Source organism: Fundulus heteroclitus, unplaced genomic scaffold (assembly GCF_011125445.2).
Source record: "Fundulus heteroclitus isolate FHET01 unplaced genomic scaffold, MU-UCD_Fhet_4.1 scaffold_69, whole genome shotgun sequence".
Taxonomy (NCBI): Eukaryota; Metazoa; Chordata; class Actinopteri; order Cyprinodontiformes; family Fundulidae; genus Fundulus; species Fundulus heteroclitus.
In genome coordinates, this window is record NW_023397132.1 from 1200111 (window position 1) to 1210899 (window position 10789).

Below are 10789 nucleotides of genomic sequence, written 5' to 3' on the forward strand. Positions count from 1 at the left end.
GCCAGAGGGCGACTTCTTCCCATCAGGTATGCAAACAGAGTCATTTAGCAGCAAACAACAAATTGAAGTAGATAAAATGCCTGCTGCGGTGGAAGAACTTTCTGTTTGCATTCAGCTTGTTTTAAATAGAGAAAGCACTGTGATCTAATAGATATTGACTTTAAAGAATGGATGAAATTAGCCTGAAGAAATGAATGCATTCAGATAAGTTCACGCTATTTAACTACAAGTGGCTCTGGTAAATAATAAAGCTACAAACTGTTTTTTTTTTTTTTTATGTGATGCTTCAACTCACCTTAACGTTTCAAGGCTCACTTGATCATGACCCCTTCGTCCCTCTGTTAACTCCAGCTGATGTCATGCACACTTCAATCATGAAACCCACTGAAAGAACACTTTGGAGAACACTTGACAGAGGGCACCTTATGAGTGTTTATCTCTGGCATGAAGGTTAGCAGAATTTTTCATGTCGAGGTAACACTGCAGTGGAAAGGCAGAGCTTCTCCAGGACAAAATCAGCTTTTATGGGCCAGTCCTAGGTAAATTCACTTTTTTTGTCTTTTTGTCCACATTGAAGCTACACTGAGCTTTTTGCATCAAGGAGAGCATATCTACCACCTGTATGCACTTTGGAGTCTTCAAAGACACATTTGTTAATGTCTGAATAAACGTAAATAACCTTCAGAGAAGACATGGTACTTAAAATTTTAAAACAATCCTTTTTATTGTGTTTGCCATTTAGTACGCAGCTACCAGAACTACCTTTGACTGGTGGTGTAGCTGCTGAGTTCGTTCTCGATTCTGAGCACAGGTGGGTAGAGTAGCCGAATATGGTACCCAGGTCTGCTGAGGGTAGCACACAAAGTGAAAGTAAACGAGATCCTTTGTGAATATTCCCTCCTTCATAAAAGAATGAATTGATGAGGCCCTAAATATAAATTGCAGAGTGGATGCCAGGCTTAAAATAATTTTAAATAAATTCGTCCGGCAGACACCGGAGCTGAGGAGGAGCACTGTGAGGTGAAGGGGTGTTGTTACGTACCTCTGAAATGAGTTAAAGTTTTCTCTTCAAGACGAAAACTTCGGAGATTGTGGATCCACCCAAAGTTGCTTTGTGCATGAGCATTTCGGAAGTATTTGCTGGTATAAAAACTACCTCCATTGACCAAATAGAGAGCAAGCTCAGCATCTGAGAATGGCAGTGGGCGGCGGCGGCGGCAGGTCATGTAGATCCTTTGTCCGATTTGTTATGCTCATACGGAGCAATCTCATGGATCCTAGAGATTTCTTTTGAGATAACAAACCTTCAGAGAGGGGTCTAGCCTGTCTATACTAACTGGTCCTCTACTCTTTCCAATTCATGACTGCTACAACCAAGGATTTCTCAATAAAAAGACTCTGTTTCTGTGCCACTGTGAATATTTTAGAAACACCTCTCAGCCCGTTTACTCCATTTTCTCAAACTCTTGTAAGAATGTGAGTCAGGAAATTCAGCATGAAGGTTACAGGATGCTCTTCTGCGTTACAGCCACCGTCTTAATTTGGTAAAACCAACAATCATGCACATTGGAAAATAGTCCAGATTTTGTTGTTCGAAAACCTGCAAGAATTTGTCTAGATTTTCTCACTCTGCTAAAGCCAGATTTACCAACAGGCCCATGTGGCCCACCGAGGGACCTAACACAAGACTCCATCTCCATAAATTACCCGGATGATAGCACACGTAAGCACGGTTGTTAAAAGTGTAAATGAATTAAATTGGGATAGGATCGGCGGCATGATGAGTATAATGATGGATGGTGTTTTATAAATGAGAAACACAATGAAAGAGGAGCTGGCAGCAGGACGGGCAGGGGGAGGTGGTTCTGGTGGTGGTTGGTTACACCGATACACCCACGTGGATCTGTCGGGGGGATTGGGATCAGATACTTCATTTGAGCAAAGCCACGCTACATCAAAGACATTCAAATGAAGTAGTCTTCTATTGCAAATTAAGCTCCAGGGGTGTTTGAGAGTGTGTATGTGTGCATGACCACGCAGGGTGAGAAGGAAGCAAAGGAGAAAGAAAAAAGATCTTGGGGATGAAGAGGTAGGAAGAAAGGTGCGTGTAGGCCTAAGCCTCTTGATCCATATCTGAAAGATCTATGAGTGTGGACCCTTGCATAGTTGTGCCATAATCTGTTAAAGATAGTAAAGATGTTTAGGACTTTGATGGCGAGTTCTGAAGACACAACTCAGAGATTTCACCACAAAAAGACTTTGACACGGAGATGTGGCAGAAATAAGTTCACTACTAATCATACATTTCTGTAGTCGTATCAGATTTGCATGTATTGCTTGCTATTCTTAAAATTTTGTTGAGATTCTTAAATAATCGTGACCCTATATTGGCTAAAGTGCCCATATTGAACTTTTTCACATTTTGTCTTGTTACAACCACAAACTTGAATATAGTTTATAAGTAATATTTGTCATAGACCAACAAAAAGTAATGCATGAGGGGAATAAGAAGGAAATTGATACATAGTTTTCAAGATTTAGGTTTTTTTTTTTACAGATAGATATGTGAAATATATTCAGCCTCCCTCAACTTTTGGGGTAGGTTTCTCCCAGCTTGACACATGTAGACACATTTTTTTCTAAAACTTCTTTCCTAGTTCTTTGCAAAACAGTTTCAAGCTCAGTACGATTGGATGCAGAGGATTTGTGAAGATCTATTTTCATTTTTATTGCTCTTGCCACAGGTTCTCAATTGAGTTTAGGTCTGGACTTTGACTGGACCATTCTACTAGATGAACATGCTTTGATGTAAAACAATTGCATTGTAGCTCTGGCTGCTTGTGTATGGTTGGGTTCTAACTTGAAGGTGAACCTTTGTCACAGTCTCAGGTGTGCTACAGCCCCTGACAGGTTTACTTCCATGATTGCCCTGTAGTTAGCTTCATCCATCTTTCCATCAACTCTGATCAACTCCAAATTCTCCCTTTTGTTCAGGGTGAGGACCGGTGGCAATTTTCTGCCAAATACAGCATTTTGCCTGCAGGCCAGGCAGCTCAGTTATTATTTCATGTTACCAGAGCATCTTCTTTCACATGTTTTTGAATAGGCTAGTTATGTATTTCCTTTAACAATGGCTTTCTTACTTTCACTCTTTTATAGAGTCCAGACATGTGAAATGAAAAAAAAAAACATAATCCTCCTGGGCTCAGATTGTAATATGTGTATTTCTCCAGCTCCTCCAGAGTTACCATGGAGCTCTTGGTTACTTTTTTGAATAATGCTCTTACTAATGTCCTGACTCAGGAGGACATTATGGCTCGGGAGTTTGCCATTTATAGCTCCACAGTTACATGTGGCCTCTTCACAGAGGCTTCTAAAATCTTTGACCATAAATGAAAAAAGGAAAGTCTACATTTCTTACTCAAGATGAACACATTTTGTCTTGCCTTTTCATACCATCTATTACAATTCTGTTCAACACAGAATTGTAATAGATTTGCTTTCTCTATGCACAGAACTTCTTGCAATTGGTGCATGAAAGCTTTTGCTAGATCGTAAGATCTAGCTCCAGGGATATGCACGGAAATGTCTTTGGTCCATCCAATTCCTCTTCTCTCCAAAGTCCTGTTATCCTTCGAAACGACGACAATCCATAATAAACTTCTACAAGAAATATCATGTTAAAAACTCAAAAAAACACTGATGTTCTGTATATGTGTATGTAACCAAGCTCGTGCCCACACTTTTCTGTGGGGAGATTATTAAGACAAAAAAAAAGGGTCAAACATTGCCAAAATGACTCATGACGTAAAAACATTTCGTTCTGTACGCACTCTGTGCATACAAAATAACAAATAAAGCTGTCTAAGTCTAAGTCTAAAAACACAGTCAATTATGATAACTCAAAAGCTGATAACTATAAAGCTGAATGGGAAAAAAAAAACAAGAAAAGAAGAAAAACAGACACAACAGACCATATGGTGCATTCATTATAATAACCAAACAATATATTAATCATGAAAAAAATATTTTCATAATAAACTACAACTCCAGTTCTCCTTAAAATACAACTGCAAAGAAGGCAAGGCTCTCTTCTGAGGTCAAGGATTGTTCAGGTTACGTTACACCAATAATGTACTATTACCAATATCAATATACCACACCGGACTGTCATGTAGCTCAACTTAAAAGCTACCTTTCATTTCAAATCAAAAACCAATTTTGGGTGGTTAATCTTAACAATAGACCAATAAATTAAAGTTTAACGGTTAAACACTATTTTTGTATTTGTTCATCATTTTTCGTTTGCTTTTCTTTATCATAGTGCAATTAAATCAATTATAATATATAAGGCCCATTCTCCCAAAGGAGGTTCGGAGCATTAAAGGAACATAGCGCAAGTGTTGAAGTAAAATATTATTTACTTTCTTTCCCATATATGCCCTTACTATTCCCCGATGTGTAAAATTAGTTTGTCTTTATTTCCACAGTTGCCTCTATAGGCTGGATTAGTCAGTTCATGAGAGATTTGGTCCATATTCTCTTCATTTGGATACTTTGTTGAGTCTCTGTCTGCGCTATGTGCCATTGATGCATTAGCAAGAGAACACGGGCTAACTTCAATATTTGTAACTTTGTTACCTCAGAAGACATTACGCCTCTAAGCAAAAGACCTGTGCAGTTGCAGCGGCAGATACTTTTGCTCTTCTCCCATGCATATTTTTGCGCCATTATTGTTTTGCACTGCCAGCATTGAAGTTTTCAAATGAATGCCTTTTTGCACCATTGTCTTTGCACTAGAAACATGGTTGAAGATTCTTCTGCACACTTTTTTTTAAAAAAAAAAAAAAAGCTTTTCTCCAGCACTGTACATTCTTATCACTGCTGCACTCTATATTGTAATGTTACTTTATTTCAATTGCAATCTCATTACACTGTCGCAAGCAGTAAGCAACGAAATGTGACAATAAAGTTTGTCTAAGTCTAAGCATATGCACAACACTGGTGTCATTTCAACTTGTCGCTAGAGGGGTCAGAAATCTGCAAAAATTGTGGAACTTACTCTATGCTCCTTTAAATAACATAACGCAGTCTGTGTGTTTTTTGTTTTTTGTCTTTTTGTTTGTAAAATTTTATTTTTTAATCTAATTTCTTCTTATTTTTATTTGGCCCTGAATGGTTGTATTTATCCTTGTTGTTCAAGAATAGATTTGGTTTGACTGCAAAAGCCAAAGGCGATCATTGACAAAGTGAGCAATTTCATTCAAAACTAACAAATCAGGGCACGCCGTTTATCAGGAAATAATTTTGAAAATTTCTCTGTCATAAATTGTTTGATTAACACCAGACTGAGGAGGTGAGGTTTTGTAAAACAACAGATGAAGAATTTAATTCACGCTCAGGTGTTCTCACACAAGAGGCCCTGCAGACATATACTGAATAAACACAAAAAATCTTCGTTCTACAAGTATTTATACTTGTATTTGTACTTGTGACAGTGCAATGACAATAAAGTTGAATTCTATTCTATTCTATTCTATTGATTACCAAAATACTTCAACTTCCAGTAAAATTACTTTATTCAACAAACTTTTTAACTAACCTAGTAGCCTTCTACTAAACCACTAAGTGAAAATTAAAAGACTAATAAAAACGACACTGAAAACGATAACTATTAAAAACATGTCGCCCCAATGTCCCCACTTGCTGTTGCTTGCCAGATACCGCCAGCCGTTCGCACAGCAAGCGACAGCAATTGCACAGCACTCCAGTCTCCTCACTCCCTCGTCTCCAGGGTTGCTCCTTTCTGGACTTTTTTCTGTACTAATAATTGGTTTAGTCATACAACTCAGGCCGACCGCAGAGCGCCACTATCAGATTTTATCCGATGTTGAATGAAAACTGCTTCGCCTCCGTTGCAGTCCTTCATCCCACCTCCCAGCCGCATCCAGTTCCTGATTGGTTGTTGCGATGCAACAAGACACAAAAGTTCAGATTTTTCAGCTCCAACAACTGTCACTTCGCATCCATAGCAGGTGTCGCGCCGCTCTGGCTTTGCTTTAATCGGCAAACTCTCACGTTTCCTCTGTGGCCTCACTTAGCGTCGCTTTGCGTCACATCGCTCCTGTGTTCCATCTGTGCATGGGGATATCATGTAAATCTGTCACTCGGCCTAACACGTTCACGTTCGCTGTGAACGCATCTTAAGACAGTTGGTTATGCAAACATATGACAAGATAATTATAGAGAAAAATACACAAATAAACATATGAGCCTGCATAAATGGACATGTTCAAAGCGAATGACAGACGGATGTAATGCAAAATAAATGTATACGACAAGGACAGTTAATTCTTTCAGCAGAATTTTTCACAGTCAGTCAAGGGATCATTGTGCCGTGGCACAACTTAAAGTGGGAGCTATCCAACCATTCCAGGTGGATCACAACTGTTTGCCATGCAGAGTAAAAGCCTCTTGTGTCGTGGTGGATCTTTTCTAAGGTAAGATGTTTCGGGAGTTCACTAAGCCATGCTTGGAAAGCTGGAATTGTATTTCTCCTTCCACCTAATTAGGATAAGCGTTCTTGCCAATAGAGTCGAGAAGGCAATGACATGGTTTGCTTGACGGCTGACCTGAGCACCAAGTGCAGTGACACCAAAGACTGCAAAGACGGCGGAAGGTTCTATAGATATGGACAAACTATCAATGAGAAACTTAATTATTGATTGCCAATAGCTAGTCAGTCCTGTGCATGACCAGAACATATGTTAGAACCTTGCATGAAATTATATTTCCTGAATTAGAGATCAACAACCATTGGTTCCTTCAGAAAGGTAAAAAGTGACAGAGTGTGGGGGCAGCTGATGTTTGTGCTTTAGTTTTGCACTAATTTTGCTACCTTGGGCGAAAAATGGCAGGGGTAGAAACAAAATAATTATACTTACCCTCTCACACAAATACACACACTCAAAAATCAACAGCAGGCACAGAGTACAGTTGGAAACATGATCTACAACTTACATAATAATAATAATAATAATAATAATAATAATAATAATAATAATAATAATAATAATAATAATAATAATAATAATAATAATAATAATACAAAACATTGGAATCCAAACGTCCTTTGCCCTCTGCTAACTCATGCAATCTGTGTTGGTTTGTCAACTGAAATCATATTAAAATATATTTAGGTGGCTGTAACATGGCATGTATCTGAAAAAAGAATCCAAGGGGTATAAGGTCTTTAGCAAAGCACTGTAGGAGGTAGAACAGAAAAAAACTCCTTAAATAGCCAGGCGATTTTCCTCTTTCTGCTCAAGATTTTAATTGATAAGCTTAAATGCAGGAGGAGAGTCACACTTAAGGTTTTAAAGGAAAATAACGTCTAGTTAGGCGCATGTATGAGGGTCGCAGACACAAAAGCTATTCATAAACCTTAATGACCATGAAGAAGCAATTCTGTAAAATTTTATATCGTCTTTACCCAGAACGGTGCTCATACCACTCAGTTATTAGGGTGTTAGGGTTCAATTTTATTTTTTTATTGCAGTAATATACCTGTCTCATCTCTGCAACTTGGGCCATTTCGCCATAAAGGACTGTTTTCAGTGGCCTTTTGGTAATATGATAATATCCAAGGGAGGTTTTAGACGTATACCAAGGTGCTTCAACGTTTTTGCTTCGTGTACGACACAATAAACGACTCTCCCTTTTTTTTTTTTTCTCAAGCCATGTTCAAGGCAAAGTGAAGCAAAGTAAATGGGCCAGTGATAAGTGTTAATGGGATGTAGGGGCTTGACAGCGAGGGAAGATTAACACACTTTTAGCTATAAATGTTTACTTCCTGCCAAAGGATTAAGCAGAAATAAGCAAAATGGAGCTGGGTGCGTTCTGACTGGCACCCACCTAGGCTAATCCGCACTAATCTCACGAGAACACCGCGTCACCCCATCACATACGACGGAACGTCCGGCTGTCCGGAAACTTCCCGTTGGAAGCAGGTAATACTCGTCCCGTCACAGATTTACACCTTCAAAGCCTCCGCCACTATCTAGTTTTGCCAGAGACAATTGCAGGATTTCAAAAGCAGCCTCCGACACATGGCAAATCCGTCCATTTCTTCCAGGAAGTTAGAGAGGAACATTTCTGGTGATTCAGGAATGCACCTCTGTGGTTTGGACCTGGAGATAAACCAGCAAAGGAACTAATCTTTTAGTAATTTACACAAAACCTTCTCATTTTTCCCCCTTTTTTTTTACTGCCGGCAAGCATCTCCAGGCATGATTAGCAAAAGGGTTTATTTTTATATTTGCCAAGGCTGGAAATTAATATTCAAATCCCAGCAGTTGCAGCATTGTGTCATTGTGAAGCTGATAAGTGCATGGATTTGTCTGCGATTTCTCAACCCTTGCTAGTAACACAGTGGAGGGTAATCATCCGTCTTCAGTTTAGACAAGAGAGCTAATTTTGCTATTTATACATGTTTTTTTTATGAAAAAGTCTCGTTTTTCAAAGAACCATAAAGATGAGGGCGTGTCTTTGTGTAATTCTAACCTTCATAGAAGACTTTACATCTCATTATCTGGTTAGAAGAGCAAACGGGATGCATCATCTTCTCTCCTTTCTTTATCAGTCCATTTTAATAGTGGATACCATACCAAGCAAAAGTTTTCACACACTTGAACTTTTTCACATATCTTCACCCTACAACCACAAACCTCAATGTATTTTACTGGAATTTTATGCAATGTACTAGCACAAAGTAACTCATAAATGAGAAGCTGAAGAAAAATGATTTTCAAGATTTTAACGGAGAAAAATTTAAGAGTGCGGCATGAGTTTACACCTGCAGGTCTTTTGGTGTAAGTCTTTATCAGCTTTGCTATGAAATACTTATTTATCAATTTTTTTGCATAACAGTCCAAGATCTGCCAGATTGATTGGAGAGTGTCTGTAAACAATGTTTAAATCTTGTCAATCTGGTCTTTGACTGAGCCATTCTAACAAATGAATATATAAAATTTATAATAAAATATATGACTTTTTGACATCAGAAAACATCCCATTTTTTATCGAAAAGCATGTGAAATTATTCTCAAGATTTCAGAGTTTCCTGTGGAAATGTACTTCTCACTGGCCAATAATTTATTTTCTTTTATCTACAATGACCGTAATACAAATGTTTACTTTTTGGAAATTACAAGAATAAGTCATAATATTACATGTACATGAATAAAGAACATTATGAGAATAAAGTCACACAATCGTCTGCATAATCATTTCAAAGTCCTGGCACTAACAATAATTTGATGCTGATTTGCAAACCTTTATTCTGAAACCGATAATAAAGAATAACCTTCAGATTTTATAACTATATTCTCGTTATTTCCAAAAAGAAGTAACATACTGTACATACAGGTTGATTACTAAGACGTTAGAGGGTAGTTGGCTGCACATGATTTAAGAGTGAGTAAAAGGGGCTGATTTTTATTTGTAAAAAATGTTTCTAAACAATGAATTCTTCATCTTCTGCTTCAGAATTAGACACATGTTTGTTGGTCTATCACCTGAAATCCCAGTTTAAAATACATTGATACTTGAGACAAATTGTGAAAAGATTCAAGGTCTGTAAGAGTTCAGCAGATAAAACAAGAGTAAAAAACAAATCTCCTGAGAACTAATGCACGAGGTGTAAATTAGCCCAAGGCCTGGTGCATTTATGTATGTGTTGACAACATTCACAGACTGTTTGTGGGTGCAAAATGTCTGATATGTTTCTGGGTTAAGCTTTGGTCATCTCAGAGATATACAGTGTATTCAGACATAAGGTAAACACACAACAGACACCATTTGTAGCAATCAAAACCCTGGAATTTCTAATTTTATTCAAAGATCAGCTGTCAGACGTTATTCCTCTGGATTGATTTTACATGTTAAATGATTCATTTTGCTGCTACTTTGATCTTGTACTAGAAGTTTCTGGCTGTCGCTGACGTCAATTAGGATGACACTGTTCTTGCAAAAGTTACCGCTGAGATCTGTACAACAAGTCTGAGGGGATGAAAGAAACAAACAGCCAGTCAGTCAGTCAAGGGGTAAACATGAATTGTGGCGAAGCGCACACCTGCTGTATGATGTAATACTTCCAGGTTTTTAACACTAAAATACGATGTCAGTTTGGGAAGACATTCTTTATCCAAACACAAAGAGACTTTATTTTTCACCCCCACCCCCAAACTTACTGCCCATTTTACATCTATTTATACACATTATTTCCACAGTTTAGTCATGTTGTACACAGAGGAGGAATTTGTCTTTGGTTCTACTATGCTCTCAGTAAAGTTATTTTAAACATATAAATATGAAAGAATTGTTTAAAAATAAAACATTTTTTATTTTTTTTATACTTTTTTTTGTAAATATGTATATATACAATGTTTTAACAAAAGAGGAACCAAGGTTAAATTATTGCAAATATGTTTGGTATCCATCTTATTAGTGCATTGTGATTGTTAAGAGTTCATCAGAAGGACAGTGTGGGGGAAAAAGCTGTCTCTGTGGCCACTGGTTTCTGCAAATAGTGCTCTGTTGTGCCGACCAAACACAGAGAAGCAGCATTTAGTTCCTATGCTCCACTTATCTCGAACAAACTTCCAGAAAACTGTAAAAGTGCGGAAAGCCTGAGTTCCTTTAAATCAAGATTAAAAACACATTTGTTTAGGATTGCCATTGACTGTTCTAATTGATCTGTATTACTGAAATATAATTAGTTTACTTTGTA